This window comes from Mus musculus, chromosome 2, assembly GCF_000001635.26.
Source record: "Mus musculus strain C57BL/6J chromosome 2, GRCm38.p6 C57BL/6J".
Classification (NCBI taxonomy): Eukaryota; Metazoa; Chordata; class Mammalia; order Rodentia; family Muridae; genus Mus; species Mus musculus.
In genome coordinates this window covers 106409778-106433553 of record NC_000068.7, presented here as the reverse complement: position 1 = coordinate 106433553, position 23776 = coordinate 106409778, and the positions used below count along the sequence as shown (strand labels likewise).

The 23776-nt window shown below is 42.5% G+C and overlaps 2 long non-coding RNA genes across 7 annotated transcripts in view; one reads left to right on the top strand and one right to left on the bottom strand.

Moving 5' to 3' along the window:
* Positions 1-3257: 3257 nt before the first annotated feature.
* On the bottom strand, positions 3258-23528 carry Gm36036. Of its 6 annotated transcripts, none has more exons than XR_374852.4 (4): positions 20829-23528; positions 19688-19841; positions 4879-4937; positions 3258-4604 (listed from the first exon to the last, which is right to left on the bottom strand). It is a non-coding gene; the product is annotated as a predicted gene, 36036 (long non-coding RNA). The 6 variants fall into 6 exon arrangements; XR_866619.1 differs by lacking the exons at positions 3258-4604; positions 4879-4937 and adding an exon at positions 16330-18162 and having other exon boundaries at positions 20829-20995; positions 21671-23528; XR_866620.1 differs by lacking the exons at positions 3258-4604; positions 4879-4937 and adding an exon at positions 16330-18162 and having other exon boundaries at positions 20829-22556; positions 22975-23528.
* Positions 4324-23776, top strand: part of Gm46755 — a 57003-nt gene continuing 37550 nt past the window's right edge. Inside the window, exon 1 of the long non-coding RNA XR_001783429.2 lies at positions 4324-4469. This is a non-coding gene — a long non-coding RNA (predicted gene, 46755). The remainder of the gene's footprint in view (positions 4470-23776) is intronic.

Below are 23776 nucleotides of genomic sequence, written 5' to 3'. Positions count from 1 at the left end.
AATTCCAATCCAGATTTTACAATGCGGGAGCCTAAGCCTGTGACCCTCTCGTGACAAAATCTCTCACTGACGAGAGTTCCTTGCCAGAAACAGTAAGAGGCTCCAGTCCTGTCCCTAACGTTGTCTTTGTGACAATAGTTATAAAAATCTTTATTTCATAAAATATGCTATCTCCTGTGAAAGGAGAAGACGTTTTGATGAATCCTGGTGCATATGGGGACACACTAGTGAGGGGAAAACTGAATATTTTCTGGAGACGTTCATTCTCATATCTGCTGGGGGTCAATAAATGTTATCTTAACAGAATATGTTGATTTGACTTGTAACACCAGGACTTACTTCTGGGTCATAGACTTTGCATAACATTTGCTCTTGGTGGTGATTTGAAGCACAGGATGAGAACACCATTGTAAGAGACTGCAGCCTGAGGAGTAACTTAGAATTGTATGTTACAGACGGCCCTAATAACCGCCCCAAATCTTTTAGCTTAGAAATCAGTGCATTCGTTCCTCCCCACTAGATATTTAGTTTTTCTTCTTCAGAAGCTGTTTTCCCCAGGGAGCAGGCTCTGCTGTACACCACCTTGAAGATAGAGTGGTAAACAAGTTAGCCAGCAACAGTGCCATCCCTGACCTTGTGATCCACAGGAGGACAGCTGTTAGGACAGGGAGATACGGTCTCATGTAACACGAGCAACGATGGAGGAAGCACTGGAGCTTGTGAAAGTGAGCTTAGTCAGCCATCAGAATCATAATAAATTCCTGTGATCTTAAGAGTTAAATTGTTTGGAAGGTTGAAAAAAATTTTTTTAAATGAAAATGGTAAATATTTTGCAAAGCACACAGGCAGCTGATGAAATGGCTTTTATTAAATCTCAAAGAAAGCAAAGACCTTTTTAAAAATTCTATTGGTCAGATAGATTCCTACAGAGAGGAAGGGCCACAGTTGAAAAATATGTTAAAAACTGTTGGTGACACTAACAGATGGTAAGAGTAATGTTACCAAGTCCATCACAACGGCTATAAGGACTTGTGTGACGTGGTTGTTCAGGGAGGAAAGAGAGAAAGCTTAACTCCAAATGTAAGCAGAAGTGGGACCAGAAGCAGGGAGTGGCTCTTGAATGGAAAATGAAACAGAGGAAACAGGAGGGATGAGGAAGAAACTTAACCCAACTCAACATCTCCTCATCAGAAACAGCAGGTAATCAGATGGACACTATCTAAACTGCCTTAGCAGAATTCTTGCTAGCATTAGACAGGCCAGAGATGAGCCTAGAAATCCAAATGGAAAAGGCAAGTTTTAAAACCACAGGAAAGCCAGAGGGAGCTAAGGTGGAGAAGAGAGCTTGTATCAGTTTCCTTTAATAGATATGTACCCACCGCGCCAGCTTTATTCTGGGACCACTTCCCTCTTCTCCCAGACTATTTGCATTTCCTGAAACCAGAAACTCTGGAGCTGGAAGAGGACACGGGACGGGACGGGGGTGGGGGGGTGGGGGGGTGGTACAGGGGGTTGTCTGGATGTCTGTAACTGGGGAAACTCTGAAATTGCACACTGGGAAGGGAGACTCCTCCTCCCTCCAGGATGAGACTCTTGACACTGTCATCTGAAAGGATAACTTTTTAAGTTTGGCGGTACAATTCTGTCACAGTGCTCTGGACTAAGATGCACCAGACCCTAGCACTTCCCACACTTTCCAAAAGGCAGTCAAGTTGCGGCTTCTTGCCTCTCCCTCCCTCCCACCCACCGTCTTCTATGTAACGGCACAGATTAAAGGCCCTTGCCAGATACTGACACCTTTCTATTGGACTTCCCTGCCTGCAAACCTGTGAGCCAATAAATCTCCATTCTAATAAATTTCTGATCATTATAAATTACCCAGCCTGTGATATTCTGTTTTAGCAGCACAAAAACAGGCTAAGACAAAGGTCTCCTTGTGTTTCTGAATCTGGCCCGGAATGACGCTCAGTGTCCGTTAAGATTTTAGATGCCCTTTGTGCCACATTTTCTAGTGGTTTATTTCTTCTCATCAGCCACACCAGCAACTGGATCTACCTGACGGGGTGCCACTACACCAGTGTTTCTATCTCGGGATACAATTTAGGAACCGTACTCTATCAGAAAGAGCAGCGGGATTCTATTAGCGCATCTCTTATCTAATACAGCAATGCAGCCACTTCACCAGCAAATTTTCCAGTTCACAAATGCTGAGAGTTTCAACACCATTACAACTATATAGTTCAATGCAATTTAAAACCCATTTTTAAAATCATGTAGTGGGTTGACCGCTAGCATACAGATCTGGCTTTCTGTGTGCTGAGACGCCACCTAGTGGGCTATATGGAGTGCGCAGGGAAAAAAACAACTGATCCTGGCATCTCCTTCCTTGTAACTTAAGGTCCAAGTGACAAAGCTTAGCCAGTAGAATCGCTTTGTTGAAAAGCACATTATTTGTCTGGCATAGGTTCAGCTTGCAGGGGACTGAAATTTGTAATTATCTTTAAATATTATGCCAAGGGAGAGTTAAAAGGACATCAGAAAATTGTGAGTTACAGTGGGTGTCATTGGAAAGAGAAACTGTTTTAGCTTGGTTTTTTTCTAAAGTGATCACGACTTGAAGTAAATAGAAAACCAAGATTTGAGAATTCAAAGCAGATGACAGTTTAAAAAGATATCCTTCAAACCCCTTTGAGTCTTCGGTAAATTAAATGCACATCAATGTGTAGTAAAGGCTGACTTTCCCACACTGTCGTTGGACCCTCCTCCGTAAGCAGAGAACCCACAGAATGAGGCTCACTCATGAGCCGCACTGCAAAGATCAGGCCCTGCGGAAGCAGAGAGAGAGGAACCACCTCAGAATGCTTCGCACTGGCTTTTCTCTGACTCCGTTTTCTGTGGCGGGCATAATAAACCTGAGTGTTGCCGGGCATGGTGGCACATGCCTTTAATCCCAGCACTCGGGAGGCAGAGGCAGGCGGATTTCTGAGTTCGAGGCCAGCCTGGTCTACAAAGTGAGTTCCAGGACAGCCAGGGCTATACAGAGAAACCCTGTCTCGAAAAACAAAACAAAACAACAACAACAACAACAACAAAACCAACCTGAGTGTTTTGTTATACTCTGCTGTGGGGGTGGGGGTGGGCATGCCCCCACTTTCCAGAACTGTCACAGAATTGTAAATAAATGTGGCAAAACAATTTGATTTAGGAATCTTAGTTAGCAAGCATTCTTTCTCTCTCCTCTAAGAGAATATTTTAGTCACATCTGCAATTAGATAGAGAGGTGGTCATTTTCCATGAACGATTCCAATCATTTTCCACAAAGCCATGAAAAACCAACCAACCAAACAAACAAACAAACCAAACTGGGGTCATCTGAAAGTATCTATGTCTACTAAACAGGAAAGTCAGTGCACATCCCAATTCAGCAGGTCCCCCAGGGTTGATTCAGTAGGGCCAGGTGGTAGGGACTGGGCTGAGTCTACAGTTTAATTTAAGGCACTAAATGAACTAGACTCTCAGACACATACCAACTCTCCTGTAGCTTTCTTGGCACCCTTAGTCAGGTATCAGCAAGACTTACAAACTATTTGACAAAAACCCAAGAGCACCATGGCTTCGAGTAACATGGAGTTAATAATGAAAGTTTAGTGGGACACTTCTTACTTACACCTAAGCGACTTGTGATGTAATTCCAGCTGAGATTCAGCAGAGCAAATCTGTATGAAAAACGTTACGTGCAACTGAAAGGATGGAGGCAAAAGAGCAGCACTGCCAATTATTGGACAGTTTACTGAAGGTCGATGCAATATTCATTAGAGCAGGTCAGAAGGATTAGGAGAAGGGAAATTGGGGGGAAGGAAAGAGGGAGGGAGACAGAGAAGGAAAGGGAAATCTAGGTGTTAATTGCATTAATCTACTAAGGAGTATAGAGAAGTGGTAGAGTGTGAGGTTTCAAGTCATATGAATCCCACTGTTAGCACCTACCCTCGGTAGGAGTTTGCATAGTGACTACATCTCCAAGCTCAGCCTCCTCACCTGTGAACAAGAGTAACAGGATCTCTGGGAGTGTTAGCATAATGTAATGCCCAAAGTATCACAACTCCTGGCATACAATGAGTTTTTAATTAGTACGGGCACCTACTTTCTCTCGTGACTTTTATAATGCTTATAATAAACTTTATTCGAATGTCTCTTGCTCTGCAAAACACATGAAATGTTAATACAAATGAAAGAAATATTAAAGAAAACTTCTATTATGAAGTCATGTTGTCCATGGACTGAGTGAATAGGTGTCTGCTTTAGAGAAAGGCTGCATTAGTCATCTAAAGACAGACGCCCTCGCTGGGAGAAGAAGAGCTAAGCTTGTCTGCTCAGCTCTGAAGGCAGGACTAATCTACTTCGATGAACAATAAGTCACATACTTTTCCGGTCTGGATGTGTGGCGTAATGTTCCTCTGCACTGTCAGAAGGTAAATCAGCCGCTGTGGGGAGGATGAAATGTGGTCACCGCTTCACCTCGGGGGAGGGGTGGTACATTGTCTTCATCGGCTGAACAGCTGGGTTGGATAAATGTTCTCTGCTCCTTCGTTCTGGAGACTCTGGTTCTAGGAAAGACGTGATAAAGAAAGGAGTTCTAGAAGAAAGAAATGCAAGAACACAGTCAACCTTTTCCCTTTCCCTTTGCATTTCCTACTGGGTGGCATGGTATTTACACTGCCAACGCCACTAACTCCAGGTTCACTCAAGAGAAACTCTTTTCCAGATCTTATCAGCTGGAATCTGCAGCATAGTCATTATACCTAAGAGCATGCAGCTTAAAGTGAAACAGCAAAGCTCTGGGAAGCACTACAGGTTAGGGAAATAGCGAGGAGCACTTACGTGTTTTGGCTAACAGTGTACATGTTCCTTCTTCATAGTGTCCCAGTTCCCTCTCGAATCTGATTGAGGTAGAAGAAAATCTCAGACATTCTTCTATAGATCTTTTTCATTCCCTGTTCCCTAATACAACCAGGCTTTGAGCATGTGAAAGCCTGGCTAATAAAGAATGATTTCTTAGGCATTGAGTGTTGGACGAGTGACCTAGGACCAAAGGGAATTACTGGAGCCATTAATTCACCCGACTAGCTGTCTGGGGTGTCCAAGGTTTCTAAGTCTTTTGCTGTCTGCTCTTTGGGCTTCCTGTTTACATTCAATGCCTTCCACTGATCCTTCAATTCTTTGAGTTTCCTCTTACCTTTCATGAGAGGGTCTGGATGTTTTTGTTGACAGTAATGAGCTTATACTTGTAAACCAAGAACTCTTACTGAAATAGCAATGCTAGTTGGAAAGGTGGGCAACTGGAAATGCTGTAAGTGTCTTGCAAACCATAAAATATCTACAACTAGAAATTATAAACGTCACCCTATGGTGGACTAGGCATCACCTCCTGCTAAATTTCTAAAGTGACAAGAGAGTAGTGGAGTTGACTTTATTGAGTCAGCTGTTAGGCTAAGTGCTTTATGTGTGCTCCGTTTGGTTCGCATAACCCACCTACAATAAATACTAAAACCTCAGTACTCATTTGTAGCCAAGGAAATGGATGCTGTCAATAATTTGCTCAAGATAAGTGAGGAAGTGTCAGAATCTGGGTCTTGGTCACACACACTTTGCTGTCACTTCTTCAATTGACTTATACATTGTGGACACTTCTTTCATATCTCTCCAAGTAATTAAATACCCATAGGAAGTTAAGTAATTAGAAGGTTTAACAATGCCTATGAATGTATAAATTATGAGTATATTTGGAGAGACTTAAAGTCGGCGTATTTACAGAATATATAGTATGTAATTAATGTTAGTGCCAGGACACCATGTTTCCTCTCATCTTGGGCACACAGAGCATGGGTTCAGGCTTGATACTCCGTGGGGTCTTTCCTGTTTGTTAAATGCCCACAGGACTGAGCGCCCTCTGCGCTCCCCACATGTCCATTGCTTAAACCGAAAATACCGACCTCATCTGTCATCGACACTCAAATGGCTTCAGGGATTTTTTTCATTTCCACTTTATTTTCCACAATCTTTCCAGTATTTACCTCCCACATCTGGAATCGATTCTGACCAGGAGCAAAGACATAAGCAGAAAGGATCTACAGCAGCCTTTCTCCCACAGAGAGAGACGAATTGAGAATATTGTGTATGCTGCAGACAGTCTCTTGGAGAGGAAATTGGCCACAGAGACTGATTCTGCACTCTATGTGGCTAATTTGTCTTTCTGAGTTTAAGGGGACTATCTAACATTTTTTTGTCATTACAGAGTAGGAAAGCACATTTTTAAAATGAGATTTATTTGTGTGGTAAATGGCGAGAAGCCATTAAAAATACCCAGCTTATTATCCTTTAACACTGTGCAGAAGATTTTAGAGTTAGTCTTAGAAAACCTCGGTGGCTTTCATGTGTCTCTGTCACTGTGCCCATTGCTTGTTTTCTGGTACCCACCCCAGAGAAAAGCAAGAGCATCCGTCAGCCAGTCACAGCGAACCCAACTATAGTCATCCTTTACACAATGGAGTTTGTGATGTTGGGAGGAGGGTGTTGTACTGTTTGCTTTTGTTGTTTTTTTTTTTGTCCCCTTGATGCCACTGGGGCTTCATAGACTTCTAAAACTGTTTTCAGGAGACAACTTGAATGTCCTTGTAAGGCAAAGATAATTAACTTAGACTTTGTTAAGAAAAGTTGACTTCAGTAAAATAGCACATCATTATTGAACTTTTCTGTGAGATTATCTTCATGAAAATAAAAATCTCCCCAAAATGGTAATAAAACCTGTGTCTAAAAGCCTCTGGGAAAATATGCATACAAATATAGAAAGAAGTCAATCTCTTAACTACATAAACTGCATCATTCCAGCAAGACAGCAAATTTGTGCCCAGTTTTAAATCAAAAGGGTGTTTGGTATGTGTGTGCGTGTTTGTGTGTGTGTATTTGTGTGTGCAGTGTGGTGTGATATTGTATATGTATAGCATGGTATGATACTGTGTGTGTGTTGTGGTATAGTATGGTGTGCGTGTGTGTATGTGTTATGGTGTACATGTGTATGTGATGTGTATGTGCATGCATATGTGCTGTGTATGTGTGTGTGGTACGGTGTGCATGTGTATGTGGTATGTGTGTATGTGTGTGGTGTATTTCTGTATATGTAGTGTGGCAGTGTATGTGTACGTGGTATGGTATGCATGTGTTTGTGGCATGTGTGTGTATGTGTGTGTGTGGTGTGGTGTGGTGTGGTGGTTTTTTGTGTGTAGTATGATGTGATATTCTTTGTGTACAGCATAGTATGATACAGTGTTTGTGTAATGTGGTGTGTGTCAGTGTGTAGTGTAGTGTGGTGTTGTGTGGATATGGTGTGTGGATATGTGGATGTGGTATGTGTGGGTGTGGTGTGGTGTTTTGTATATGTGTGTGTTTGTGTGTGTTCACTCTTAGGAAAAGAACAGTAAGAAAAATCCAAGCTATCCAAAGTATCTCAGGGGATAGCTCTCATCTCCTGTAGCAGGATTTTCTATAATGATGGCATAAAATATTACTTTTATAATATAGTTATAGACTATGAGAGAAGAAGAAAAATGGGAGGTATGCAGGGAGCTAGAGAGCCAGCATTCTGCAAAACCAAAGTCAGCATTTAACAGGGATTCTGGGCACTTTGTTCTGCTCTCTTTCGGGTCAGTAACTGAACCATCAAGCGTTTGTTAAACACCATGAATCATGGATGACTTAGATGTTCACCTTGTGCCAGGCATGACGCAGAGTCCACGGTGTTCTCAGCACATACAGCAGACAGCCTGAGGTTGTAAATGAACTCAGGCCCTTCTCTGTCTTTCTTATGCAGTGGGCAACACAAGCATGAAACCCCTGAGAAAAGAAGTCTGCTTCCTGATTGAGGGGAGTCACACAATGTGAACAGTGAGCCCTTTGATAAGAAAACTTTGCCCCCCTATGGTAGAAAATAAAGGGGACTCAGGCTCATGTGGGGAGCCTGACAAGCAGAGAAGGTGGGCCCTAGGGAGAGTGACATTACACAATAACAACATAGTGGGGTTGCCTGCATGCTTGGCTAATTACTGGAGCTATTAAAATCTCTATAATTTAGATTCAGGCCAAAAAAAAAAAAAAAAACAAAACAAAACAAAAACAAAAAAAAAACCCAAAAAAACCAAAAAACCCCAACCCAGCTTATATGAACGCACATAAGTGCTCCTGACTGGGTTTTACAGATCCATCCTTTTACTCATAAAAGGACACACTATCCTGCTGTGTGCATGTGACTGCTAAACCTGACTGACCTTCTCCCCAGACCTGCCCTCCTCTGGGGTGCTCTATTGCTATAGAGAGCAGTTGGGCCAGATAAGCCAATGCTTGATGAGGTCATGTGTACTGGGGCTGAAGAACAATGCTCCAGTCAATGGGCTTAATCTAAACCAAATGTGTTGCTGTCCCAAGCCGGAAAGTCCAGAAATGGAGAAAACAGAGGTTTTACCTCCCTTTGCTCAAGTTCACGGAACAGACAGAGATACTGGAACCTTGGAGAGTGGCAGCAAAAGTCTCTCTGGAGTTTAATCAAAAGAGCAGTGTGTATGCATTTTAATTCACCTTCTCCTTTACCCCACTTGCAGGTGCTGAGCACTTCCCAGATGCTCAATAAGCAAACACTCTGGATAAACAGATGAGCTATGGGTGGTTAGCATAGGAATTTAGCACCTCTGCTTTAAGCATCAGAATTCATTTCGCCCCATCTTTGCCAGGAGACTTGGGTTCTGTCTTAGTATTCTATTGCTGTGAGGAGACACCATGACCATGACTCTCATACAGGAAAACATTCATTGGAGGTTGGTTTACAGGTCAGAGGTTTAATAAGTTATCATCATGATGGGAGGCATGGCCGCATGCAAGCAGACAGTGTTAGAGACATAGTGGAGAGTTCTACATCTGGATGCACAGGCAGCAGGGAAAGAGAGCCATTGGCCTTGGCTTGATCACTTGAAACCTCAAAGCCCACAGCCAATGACACACTTTCCCCAAAAGGCAATACCTACTCCAACCAGGACATACTTTCTAATAGTACTACTCCCTATGGGTGTATTTTTTGTTCATGCCACCCAGGTTGCAAATCTGCAAAATGGAGATGTTGTTGGGGCTGCTGCTGCTGCTGATTATGGTGGTGGTACTGCTGACGATGATTTGGGGGAGGGGGGATAAACTAAATCAATGTACCTATGTAACTAGCATAGAGTTCAATAAGTCGATAGTAATCATCTTGCTAATTTTATCAGTCTCACAAGCTGACAACCCTGTCGATGACAGCAAGGGTGTCACAGGCGGTGGTGAGGGTGATCGCTTGAATCTGTTACAAAAGTAAACTCTGATAAGTTTCATGAAGACACCTCAACACATCTGGACCCAGGTCTTCTAGAGCTTGAAAGTTTTCTGTGGAGCCAGAGATTGCTGGCCAGTCTGTGTTTGAGACACTGAAAGGACAGGTGAGTATCCCGAGGCCATCCTGTCCCAACCCTAGTCTAAAGAAGTACTTCTAGAGGAAGCACATAGCTCTTGGTGTCTTCAGCTAGATATGGTAACTTGGTGCTCACTTCACAAATATTTTATTGGCCACTCTGCATGTAAATATTAACGTGTCCCAGTCTTTCCAATCCTGTCAGCGGTAATTTTGTTGTCTACACAGCATTTTTTAAAAATGTGTTTTCTTGCTGTGACAAAATACTCAGGAAGAATGTCTGAAAAGGAGGAGGGATTTATTTGGAACTCTGGTTTCAGAGACGTCAGTCATTCTGTAGTTACTTGGCTCCCTTGTACAAAGGGAGAATACTGAGACAGGCAGTACACACCGTGTGGTGGTTAAGAAAGACGGATGAAGGCAAGATATATCTCTATCATCTGTCTGTCTGTCTGTCTGTCTGTCTGTCTATCTGTCTATGTCCTAGTTAGGGTTTCCATTGCTGTAAAGAGACACCATGACCAAGGCAACTTTTATAAAGGACATTTAATTGAGGCTAGTTTACTGGTTCTGAGATTCAATCCTTTGTCATCATGGCCAGAAGCATGACAGCATCCAGGCAGGCATGGTGCTGGAGGAATTATAGTTCTACATCTGGTTCTGAAGGGAACCGGGAGGAGACTGACTTCCAGGCAGCTAGGAGAAGGGTCTCAAAGCCCACCCCCCCGGGGTCACACTTCCTCCAACAAGGCCACACCTATTCTTTTTTTTTTTTTTCCATTTTTTATTAGGTATTTCGCTCATTTACATTTGCAATGCTATACCAAAAGTCCCCCATAGCCACCCACCCCCTCTCCCCTACCCACCCACTCCCCTTTTATGGCCCTGGCGTTCCCCTGTACTGGGGCATATAAAGTTTGCAAATCCAATGGGCCTCTCTTTCCAGTGATGGCCGACTAGGCCATCTTTTGATGCATATGCAGCTAGAGTCAAGAGCTCCGGGGTACTGGTTAGTTCATAATGTTGTTCCACCTATAGGGTTGCAGATCCCTTTAGCTTCTTTGGTACTTTCTCTAGCTCCTTCATTGGGGGCCATGTGATCCATCCAATAGCCGACTGTGAGCATCCACTTCTATGTTTGCTAGGCCCAGGCATACTCTGACAAGAGACAGCTATATCAGGGTCCTTTCAGCATAATCTTGCTAGTGTATGCAATGGTGTCAGCATTTGGAAGCTGATTATGGGATGGATCCCCGGATATGCTAGTGTCTACATGGTCCATCCTTTTATCTCAGCTCCAAACTTTGTCTCTGTAACTCCTTCCAAGGGTGTTTTGTTCCCACTTCTAAGGAGGGGCATAGTGTTCACACTTCAGTCTTCATTTTTCTTGAGTTTCATGTGTTTAGGAAATTGTATCTTATATCTTGGGTATCTTAGGTTTTGGGCTAATATCCACTTATCAGTGAGTACATATTGTGTGAGTTCCTTTGTGAATGTGTTACCTCACTCAGGATGATGCCCTCCAGGTCCATCCATTTGGCTAGGAATTTCATAAATTCATTCTTTTTAATAGCTGAGTAGTACTCCATTGTGTAGATGTACCACATTTTCTGTATCCATTCCTCTGTTGAGGGGCATCTGGGTTCCTTCCAGCTTCTGGCTATTATAAATAAGGCTGCTATGAACATAGTGGAGCATGTGTCCTTCTTACCAGTTGGGGCATCTTCTGGATATATGCCCAGGAGAGGTATTGCTGGATCCTCCGGTAGTACTATATCCAGTTTTCTGAGGAACCGCCAGACTGATTTCCATAGTGGTTGTACAAGCCTGCAATCCCACCAACAATGGAGGAGTGTTCCTCTTTCTCCACATCCACGCCAGCATCTGCTGTCACCTGAATTTTTGATCTTAGCCATTCTGACTGGTGTGAGGTGGAATCTCAGGGTTGTTTTGATTTGCATTTCCCTGATGATTAAGGATGTTGAGCATTTTTTCAGGTGCTTCTCTGCCATTCGGTATTCCTCAGGTGAGAATTCTTTGTTCAGTTCTGAGCCCCATTTTTTAATGGGGTTATTTGATTTTCTGAAGTCCACCTTCTTGAGTTCTTTATATATGTTGGATATTAGTCCCCTATCTGATTTAGGATAGGTAAAGATCCTTTCCCAATCTGTTGGTGGTCTTTTTGTCTTATTGACGGTGTCTTTTGCCTTGCAGAAACTTTGGAGTTTCATTAGGTCCCATTTGTCAATTCTCGATCTTACAGAGCAAGCCATTGCTGTTCTGTTCAGGAATTTTTCCCCTGTACCCATATCTTCAAGGCTTTTCCCCACTTTCTCCTCTATAAGTTTCAGTGTCTCTGGTTTTATGTGAAGTTCCTTGATCCACTTAGATTTGACCTTAGTACAAGGAGATAAGTATGGATCGATTCGCATTCTTCTACATGATAACAACCAGTTGTGCCAGCAATGGCCTTTCTCTACACAAAGAATAAACAGGCTGAGAAAGAAATTAGGGAAACAACACCCTCTCAATAGTCACAAATAATATAAAATATCTCGGCGTGACTCTAACTAAGGAAGTAAAAGATCTGTATGATAAAAACTTCAAGTCTCTGAAGAAAGAAATTAAAGAAGATCTCAGAAGATGGAAAGATCTCCCATGCTCATGGATTGGCAGGATCAACATTGTAAAAATGGCTATCTTGCCAAAAGCAATCTACAGATTCAATGCAATCCCCATCAAAATTCCAACTCAATTCTTCAACGAATTAGAAGGAGCAATCTGCAAATTCATCTGGAATAACAAAAAACCTAGGATAGCAAAAACTCTTCTCAAGGATAAAAAAAAAAATCTCTGGTGGAATCACCATGCCTGACCTAAAGCTGTACTACATACAGACCAATTGTGATAAAAACTGTATGGTACTGGTATAGTGACAGACAAGTAGACCAATGGAATAGAATTGAAGACCCAGAAATGAACCCACACACCTATGGTCACTTGATCTTCGACAAGGGTGCTGGCCACACCTATTCTAACAAGACCACATCTCCTAATAGTGCCACTCCCTGGGTCAAGCATATTCAAACCACTACAATATATAATGTTTTCTTTCTATACCCAGTATTAATGTTCTTTGCAAGGGTCTCCAATGACCCTTTTCCTTTAGTTTCCACCTTCTAAAGGATCTCTCACCTCTAATAGTACAACATGATAGTGACCAAGACTTGAGCACATGAACTTTTGGGACACATTCCAGATTCAAAGTATAGCTCTTTGTTTCTAGCCCCACAAATCCATACCATCTTAAATGCAGAATGTGCTCAGCCCATTTCTAAGAATTGACTAGTTCTTAACAGTTTCAGCATTTCTAACGAATATATAATTCCAAAGCTTTTGGAACTCAAAGCAAAGACTTAGCTTGGAAAAAAATAAAAAGAACAAATTCCATATTTCCTAGTCATACTGGCACAGGGTAAACTCTCCTCTCCAATAGGAAAAAAATTAAAGTATTAAAAGGAAATATCAGATTAATACAAGACCAAAATCTCACAGGGAAAAAAAAGCCCAAGTTTCCATGTCTAATATTCCATGTCTAACACGCACATGCACACACACACACACACACACACACACACACACACACACACACACAGAGGCACACAAACACTCACACGCAGGCACACACACTCACACTCACACGAAGGTCTAGATAGTTCTGTCCTTCTGGTCCTGATCCTTGCAGCCCACACGGCTGCCTCCTCAGACAAGTTCTGCCTGTCTTACGCAGCTTCTTTCAGCAGGCATCTCATATTCCTGTCCCCTCAGCTCTCGTAAGAAATCCCCTAAGCGCAGCCACAGATATCTATGCCATATCCTAATGCTGTAATGCTGTCCTGTCTCAAAACTTTCTTCATCAGTTAAACTAATATGTCACTGTTAAACTAGTTCTTACATAAACTATCAAGGCATGAACAAAATGTATACATGTTCTTTGTCAGACTGTATAAACATTACCTACAACCCAGCTTCCAATATAATTCTCATGTCTACCAGAATCACTCTGGTCCATCTTCCTCTCCACATTTTAGTCTTTTGGCCCTTCTCTAGGGTTACCCATTAGGCTTTGATTACAGCTGTGAAACCTCCTGTGATCTGCTTCTTCAACATTTTCTGGATTCTGGTCACAAATCAATTAAAAAGTCTTTTCAACTGCAATGTCAGGTGTAGTCGCATCAACAGCTACAGTTCTGGGACCAAGTGCTTGTGCTGGTTTTCTATCACTGCGACAAATTGGTTTAAAAAGGTAGAAGTTTATTCTGGAGCATTGCTCCAGGGGGGTGAGTCCATGGTTAGTTAGCTGAGCTGTTCCAGGGTCTTGAAGAGACAGAAGCAGGTGAAGAAGACAAGCAAGGAAGACTGCTTACTTCAATGAGGCCATAAAGGAAAGACAAGATGAAGTGGACAGGATCTGAGTACTTCCTTTTAGGTTCTCATCTTGTAATTGCCTCCTTCTAGGACTTCCATTGAGACATGAATTTTAAAGGTTCCCTCACCTTCCAGTAGCATCACAGGCTGGAGAGTGGACCTTTAACTGATGAGACTTTGGCAGATACTTCCAACTACACCGCTTACCTACTTGTCAGCTGCTCTTCTGATTGAACTTATGCTTTAACTAGGATAGCAGTGTCCAAGAGAGCTAGAAGTGTATTTGGTCCAGAGCTAGACAATACTATTATAGCCTCAATACTCAGTCAAATGAATGTCATAAGCATGATATAATCCTCTGCCTTAGGGTACACAGAGCACTTTCCCTTTACTGTTGAGAATCACAAGGCTCCATCTTCTCAACTGGTGTTATTTACAGTTTGCCCGCCCTAGGTTTTTCTTTTAAAATGCTAATAAAATTATATTCAATTTGAGTCCATTCTTAAATTCTCTTAATAATGAGAGTAAAAATCCAAGGAGGGGACATTGATGCTCCCCATATCATATTTGATGACAACAAAGGGACTCCCAGAATCCTCTGGGAGCACTGAAGCCTAGAGCATGGCGGTTCTTCACTTTCAGCTGCCACTGCCACTGACTGCTTCCTTCTCCTGAATTAAAATTTGAATAAGATGAAAGCCTTATGTTCAACTCTCTGACTATGGTTTGTGAAAGGGGCATGTAGTGTAGTCCTGTTCTAAAACATTGCATATACAAAGCTCTAGGTTCAGTTCCCAGCAGGAATTCCAGGAGGGAGCTCATGCTTTCATTTCCTCACTACAATTATCAGTGATTCTTCCGAGACCAATGGTCCATCTTTGGTAAAAGGATTATTCTGAGAAATTAGACATGGAAAACGGGGCCAGGAATGCCTGAAATCAGGATTAAAGTTATCCTTTTTATAGGGAAATTTATACCTATAAAGAAATTTTCCTAAATGTGTCTCCTTTTCTGGAACAGGAAGAGAAGGATATCCAAGAGGTTTATTTGCTATTTTTTTATTTTTTATGATTTTGTTTTTGTTTTGTTGTTGTTGTTGTTTAAGTCACCACATTTTATTTCATTTATTTACATCCCAAATGCTCTTCCTCTCCTAGTCCCCCCTCAGCCAGTTTGTCCCTCCTCCTTTCTCCCCTTCACCTCTGAGAGGGTTGCCCCACCCCCACCCCTGTGGGTCATCAAGTCTCTACAGGATTAGGCACACCCTTTCCTACTGAGGGTGGACAGGACAGCCCTCTGGTACATATGTGCTGGGGACCTAGGACCAGCGTGTATGGTCTTTGAATGGTGGCTTTGTCTCTGGAAACTTCCAGGGGTCTTTGTTAGATGACAAGGGGTTGCCACTCCCTTCGGCTCCTTCAATTACCCCCCTAACTCTTCCAAAGAGGGCCCCAACCTCAGTCTGATCCTTGGCTGTGGGTATCTGCATCTGTCTCAGTCAGCTGTGGGTAGAGCTTCTCAGAGGACAGCCATGCTAGGCTCCTGTCTGCAAGCACAGCACGGCATCAGTAATAGTGTCAGGGACTGGTCCATCCTCTCATGGGATGGATTCTAAGTTGGACCAGTCACTGCTTGGCCATTCCTTTAGTCTCTGCTCCATTTTAGTCCCTGCATTTCTTTTACATTAGAACAATTTTGTTTTGAGAGGGATATTAGGATGCAGCTGATCTTGAACTCCTGGTCTCAAGTGATCACCCTGCCTCTGCCTACAGCATTTCAGGACTGCAGCTCCAGGCACTGTGAATGGTGTCCAGAAATTTTTGACAATGGAGATGATACAGTTTAAAATTGAATAACAGCCTTTACCTCACTCAGTGATTTTGCCTGACTCTCCCAAAGGCCCCCCCCCCATTTCATTGGTCTTTCCATAGTCCTTTTCTTTTCAGTTAAATACCATTTAAACCTGTAATCTGCTCCCATTTGTGAACTGCATACTCTTTTGTTAATTGCACATTCTTTTGTTATCTCCCATTTACACAAAGAATTACAGGCTAATAAGCCTCTGCTTGCTTTCCTCTTGTCTGTCGTTTGTCACAGGAGTCTGTCTTAGCTATGAACCAAAAGATGTGGAAAAAAATCCTTTTTTCTTTTTTCTAGTATACATATAAAATTTTGAATATTGTTTGTCTCTTTAAAAAATAGACATAAAATGCTTTTCTATGCTTTTCCTGATCCAATGGTAGAAAGCTTTGAGCAGAAGAAAACAAGTGGTCTTACAAGTGTGAAGAAAGAAACATCGTAGGATACTTAGTTGCCATTTGGTGTCTAGTAGGTTTAATGAGCCCCTACTTTGTTCAAGCCAACTTTCAGGCTCTGAGAACAAAGAGGACTGGGCAGAGTAGACATACAAAGCAAAGTGGATTCCAATTCCAGTGCTTTTAATTGACCTGCAAACCCTAACCAGTGACAGTGATATTGACTCACAACCCATAACACTTTTCCGTACAAACATTTTATAGTTCTAAAAGACTTGTAAATAATACTTGAAAAGGAGCCAGGAGGTACTTCAACCATGATTTCTCATAGAAAGTCCAGTAATTATAAGCCTGACTTGGAATAAAATCATCAGAAAGTTATTTGGGTGTTTGGGTAGCATTGCCAGCTCACAGAAAGAGAAATGTCATACAGGAGAGTCGGGGAGAGATCTCTGGGGCTTCCAAAACAAGATGTCCTATTTCCTCCCTCCAGAGAGAATGGTTACCATGCCGGCTCAGGAAGTACTCAGTCTCCCATTCTTCTGAGTATTGCTCTCCTAATAAACAGAGGGAAATCAACATGTTTCCCTTCTGCCCAGAAGAGTGGCCAGGAAGATGGCCTCCTTGTTGTGAAAACTGTTAACTTAATAATCTTCTCTTCGTTCCAGGAAATAAGAGTTTTCTTCAAGGAATGCTCCCAAATTAGCAGTACCCTTTGAAGAAGCTAGAATTTTCTCCTTTTCCCCTGCACGCGCGCACACACACACACACACACACACACACACACACACACACACACAAATTGTACCCAAAGATGCTAAAATGCTATCATGGTTTATGACTGAGTTTGCACATTACAAAACAACATACAACTAACTGTTTAAGTCGGCATTTGCTCCCATCTGAAATGTATCTGGGAATCTGCCATTTGAAAGACATAAAACTTCTTTGTCTCAGACATCAAAGATTATGGATATCAGAAGCCTTTCTTTTCCATCAGTATGTCTGTACTTTGCAGAGTTTATCAGTGTCTTTCAGGTGGTTCCTTGAACCCCATGAAAGTGTATTTTAAAAATAGTTCATTTTCTGCAGATGTGTTTCCTTCTATTGTGGCTTTTAAAAGTTCTTAAAGGACCTTATAAGCCCAAATGGCTTGAAAGACTCTGCTGCAGTCCAGTGATGCTTTAAATTCTGCCTAGCCATTTAAGAGAGTTCACATAACTTTTTGTGTTTCTTCAGACTTGGTACGTGAATCCAACATGTATAATCAACAGAGATGTTTCTTCAGAACATGACACGTTTAGTTTTTGCTGTGATTCTTCGATGTGTTTGACCGATTCTGAGACGCATAAAGGATCGTTTGACTGTGACACGGCTTTTACTGGACTCAGGGCTGTAGCTGCTATACAGCTGATGGAATTGATGTTCTACACAGCAGGGAACTCTTCACTATTTCCATCAGTGATTTCAGTGTGAGCCCCAGCACAAGCGTAGAAAATGGCAGAACCCTCTCTTCCCGGTGCGCTGGGGTGGGACTGAGGAGACTGGAGAGGAAACTTTGTGGGTAGAGCTTCAGCCTGAGTGAATAAAGCCAAGGGTTTGCGTCTTCTCGTTGCTTCCCATCTGGCTAGGGAGACAAAGCTCTCATTCAGTGTACACACATTTGCTTTTCCAACAGTCAACTCCGCAGACTCAAAAGCTTAGGTTGGAATGTATATGTAGGATTTCACCCAGATGCCAAGTTTCTGTGGCTAAAACCACTCTCAGTTATGACCTGCCTTAGTCTGCATGTATGGATATACTGTGGCTGATCTGTCAATGTTGTTTCTTCAAAATATTACAGTGAAAAAAAAATCCACTTAATTTGAAGGTAAATTTTAAAATTAAAACTCTAAGATAAATAGCAGCTTTCATTTTTAGAAGTAAATTTGTCTAAGTAGGTGGCCTCTCTCTTACAGTTTTCTTCCCTGAAGCAGACAGACAAAGCTTTCTTCCCTAAAAGATAAAAAGGGAATAAAAATATACCTCTATATACATGGGTGCACACACAAATATATATTTATTTATATACTATATATATGTACATATATATATAATATACATTTATATGCAGAATAATTTGCTATTTAAAAATCTTATCAGACCAGGAACATTAAAGCTTGATCAGGTTTGTAAAATTTATAGGGGCAATCGCTTCCAGGCCTGATATGAGTTATGAAATCTAATTTTGTTTTCATGGCTCTGTGGTAAAATTTTGTCAGTGTTATAAAAAGGGTCTTTGCTGAGACTGACCGGAAACCTGAACTATCTGGCCAGGCAATAAAAACATATTCCTTTGCTACAAAGTGTCAGACAAGCAAGGTTTGACTGAAATTGATCGATATACGTCTTCCTTTTACAGCTGAGGGCGCTCACTTTATCTCATAGGATAATAGGCTTTCTCTCTGTTTTTAAAATGGTTTTTCCATTAATATCAGACTTTGGTGTTAGTGAGGAACAAGAAAGACATAAAAGCATAAGAAAAGGAGCGAGGCCGACAGGAAAGGCTGTGGCAATAAATGATAGGGTGCTTTCCTTTGGCAAAGTACGTGGGAGGAAGACACGGAACTTTTGTTACTATTGTGGGTTGAATTGTGTCTGCTGAGAATGCTCATGCCAAAGACCTGACCCTCCACAACCCAGAAGGTGACCTGACTTGGAAATGGGACGCCTGCTGATGTAATTAGTGAAGAAGAGGCCACACTCGAATATGCTGGGCCTCTGACCACCAGCATACCATACCCACTGTCTTCACCACAGTAGGAAAATTCAGATCCTGGCCTTCAAAATAGAGATGCGAGTGACTCCGGTGATATTTTAAGAGAAATGATAGGGGTTGACAGTTGTTTTAGTTTATTTCGTTGATAAAGAAAAATGACTTAGATCAGGCAACTTGTTAACCACAGGAACTTCTTTCTCAAATTCCTGGAAGCTGGGAGGTCTTTTCAGTTACAGTAGATTCTGCCTGGTGAGGGCCTGCATTCTGGTTCACAGATGACTCCATCTTCTTATGTCCTTACAGAGTCGGGTGGGGAAGTTTCTGGGACCTCTTTTATAAGGCCACTAATCCATTCAGAAGGGATTTTCCCCAAGCGCACAAACCCCCAAAGCTCTCTGCACTTAATAGAGTCATGCAGGTGACCTGGCTTCAACATAAAATTTTGGGAAAGTCATAAACAGAAGGTCACTCACACAAACATGCCACAAATATTCAACTCATAAGACCAAGACACTGAAAAGCCAAGGAGAAGCCAAGGAACAGATGCTTAGTCCACAGAGGGAATTAGCCTCGTGCACTCCCTGTCCTTGGACTTGTGATGCTCAGAATTGTGAGACAATACATTGATAACGTGACTTAACCTGTGTGGTGGCAACTGCTGTGACATGAACATGTCATGCAAAATTCATTTGCTGGAAACTTAATCCCCAGTAGCATTAGGAGGTGGGAGTTTGGGGGTGTATTCAGGTCAGGAGTACCTACCCTCATAACTAGTGAACACAGTTACAAGAGCCATACAGAGCAGAGACATATGTCTTCTTCCTCTCCTGACTTATGCCATATAAGGACAAGGTGAAAAGCTCTGGACCAGATACTGACAGTTTCATCTTGATCTTGGACGTCTCGGCCTTCAGAACTGTTAGAAATAAAATTACATTCTTTATTAATTACTCAACCTCAGCTCTTTTGTTATAGCAGCCAAGTGTGGGCCTTAGCCACCTAAAGCCACCTGTAGTCCTTGGTTAGCACAGAGCTAAGCCATGAGTTCTTCTTGTGGCTCTATGTAAACTTAGGCTGGGCTTCTAAGAGAAAAAATTATTCTTAATGACCCTATGTGGAAAGGCTTTACAGAGAGAGTCAGAGACAAAGAGAGGCACAGAAATAGAGACATAGAGATGCAGAGACAGAGAGAGAGAGAGATGGAGACAGGTAGAGACAGGGAGAGACAGAGACAGAGAGAGAGGAAGAGAGAGAGAGAGAGACTTTAAGACTTTAAGAGAGAGACAGAGGCAGGGACACACACATACACACACACACACACACACACACACACACACACACAGAGAGAGAGACAGAGACAGAGAGAGACAGAGACAGAGACAGAAAGAGACAGAGACACAGAGAGAGAGAGAGGAAGAGAGAGGGAGAGACTTTAAGAACCACTTGAAATTACTGCTGCCTCAACTCTTAGCTTCCCCTTGCATGTCACCACAGTGTCAGAACAGTCTTTTAAATCGCGATCTAATTAAGAAAGGCGGCAGCAGCGCAGACAGACCCTCAGCTAGCAAGCATCAAGTTGGATGATCTCTTCAACCCTAGACCAACGTTTCTTTCAGTGTATGAGGTATCTGGGATAGCAACAAATGTCATCTCAGAAATGGAGAACCAGGACAGATCCAAGAGCATATGAACTCCTCTCAGAATTAATTTTGACTATCGAAGAAATGTGTGTGTTGGCACAAGCAACTCCTTTCTCAGCCTGTGATTTGTACAGCAAGTCAGGTATGGATGGATGTTTAAAAAAAATGACACTGTGAGTGCAGTTTACTGAAGGGATGGGGACACACTGGGGACACGCTGAGGACATACTGGTACTCCCTTATGGTAGCTCTTTGGGGCGTACCTTCTGAAGAGGAGCATGGCGATTTCAGAGCAGACCAAGAATTTGAAAACCAGTGACTCTTTTTTTTTTTTTTCTTCTTCTTCTCCTCAATTGGCTGACTCCCATTTACATGCTGTTTCTAGCAGCCAAGATCAGTCTGGGTCACTCAGCACTGCTGCGTAAATATGCTGAAAATGATTACTATTTCAGACAAACGTTTAACTGTTCTCAGATTATCTATGACACCGCAGGCCAAAGTCACAGCAATCTAACCTGGGAGCAAGTTTATGTTACCCAGTGATTTATGGAATGAGAATTCTGGGTGCTCTGTGGGACTAATTTAATATGAAACATTCAGATGTCTGTCTTATATTGCCATTCATCTTTCCTTAGCCTGCCTGTACCAGGGGGCATGTGGTTCAGAGAGCAGCTTCTCCTGTCTCAGCCACAAATCATCACGCTTGTGAAAGGGATGACATGCCTTGCCTTCCAAGGCAGGCTGCCTGGGGAAGAGAAGCTACGTGGGTTCGGATGAGAACAGTGTATCAGGCCTGTATCATGAGTGCTTTAAAAGGCGAAGTTGGTAAAGAAGGGCTCATAAGCAAGAAAATGCAATCCGTCTACAGTGTCTTATCAACAAGCATTGACTTGTTTTATTTTGACGATGTGATCTTCTATGGACTGATGTGATAATGCGTGTGAGGAGAAGGAAGTTGCGTGGAAAGCTAAATTTTCATTCAATATATTATCCATATTAAAAAAAAAACAGACATGTCAATGCCTGGTAAAACGATAAAATGGAAAGCTTTTAAGCCAGAAAGTTACTATAAATCTCACAGCAATTCAACAAATGGTCATTCTACCTTCTAAAGAATATGCAGGTCCCAGCAACACAAATCTTAATAAGCCTGGCCTGACTGGCAAGGAGTTTGCAGATCAGGGGAAGAAAGCTTATGCCTCCTGTGGTAAAGGGAGTTCCCACAACTGCCATGTCAGAGAAGCGGTTGAGAAAGATGGGCTGAGAGAGCTGCAGGAGAAGGTTGTGCGCAGGTGTGGAGTAAGAGAGACCATGCCAGGAGGGGGAAGGCGAGGGTGTGGGGAACACAGAGTTCTGTGAGCAAAGGACAGAGGCCAAGCTTGCTGATCCAAGGATTCATCATCTACAAGGTCTGGGGCGGGAGGTGGTCCATCGGATGAGTTTGTGCTTCAGTCTGAGGACAAGAAGTTACTGAAGGACACAAACTAGAGTGGCGTAGATGATCTTCATTCTGGAAAAATGAACCCAGTTACTATGATAAAGAAATGGACACAGAATTCAATTGGTGGTTATCACAAAGACCCACAGCTGGCTAGCTCAACGTGTAGAGAATAAGAAATTCTGGAATGTTCAGCCCTAAAACACAGCTTTATGTCATAACTCAGGAAGGCTCAGGAATCATCAGAGAAGAGGAGGTAGGGGAATAGTAAAAGCCGGGGCAGTGAATAACTATAGTGCAGCCGTGGTTTCATGCAGCAGCACTGCTGCTTATCTGAGTAGACAGGAACTGCAGCGGGGCAGGAACAGGACCTGTGCAAGCCATGCCAAACAAAGTTCCAGCACGGAGGGAGCATGTGGCCAGGATGCCGCTATCCTAATGGAGGAGCTGTCTGCAACTGGCGGATGCCGAGAGGAAAGTTCATTTTCTTCAGGGATGTGGCCCACCAGAGGCTATTCACGTTCCAGCAGCTGGCCCTATGTCCATGTCTATACTGGAAACAAACAAAAAAAAATGGACTCTGTAGATGATGACAGACAGTAATGACAATGACAAAGAAGAGGAGGAGGGGGAAAATGAGAAAGGGGGAGGGAAGAGAAGAAGAGGAGGAGAGTTATAAATGTGGGGGAAGGACAGTGACAATGTGAAGAGGGGGGATTGAAGGGAGGGAAAGCAGAGGTGGGTTTGATCACAGTCCATTATGCATGTGGGAAATTCTCAGTTCTTCAAAAAGAAGAAACTAAAGAGGAGAAAGGCTAGGGATAGAGCTGCACAGTGGAGAGCTGGAGAATATTTATGCCACTCTCTAGTCTATGGGAATGTTTCGTCCCAGTGACTGATGACAGTGGCCTGAAGATTGAGAAAGTAAGTAACTTCACAGCCATGAGAACAAGGACTCCCATTTTACTCACCTCAAGACTTGCAAGGAGATGCAGGTGGAAATCTGCCTCTGCTGTAGACTCATGAGAGAGAGAGAGAGAGAGAGAGAGAGAGAGAGAGAGAGAGAGAGAGAACCTAGTATGTGGTTCCCCACTGAGGCTGTTGGGCACTGCCATTGCTGTTTGCATAAAGTTCTCATACACATTGCTTTGGCTATATGCACAGATGTGGATCATGTAAACTTTTCATGGGAATTATGTATTACCTATAGATAACAGTTTTCCATGATGCCCCAGAGTGTGAAAGGGGGCCTTCTGCCATACATTTAGTGACACACCCCTCACTTGTCCTCTAATTACTCTCTAACTCACTTTGTCATGTAATTTTTGATCATTTATTTATTGCATATGATTATTTTATGGACTTGCAGGACTTCTGAGTGCACACACACACACCATGAGCTGTATGGGTATGGAAGTCCCACGTGTCATATTCACCTTTGAATGCTTCACACTTTCATCAACAAGCACACAGAGACAAATACATACAAACACACACAGGCACACATATACACAGACACACAAACACACACATATACGCACAGACACACACAGATTCACATGTACAAACACATACACACAGACATACACAGACACAGGTTCAGACACACGGAGATACACACAGACACATACATAGATACACTCATAGAGAGACACACACAGACACATATAGACGCACAAACACACACACACATTCACAAAGACACATGTATAGACATACACAGACATGTAGACACAGGTACACACACTGAGACACACACAGACACACAGAGAC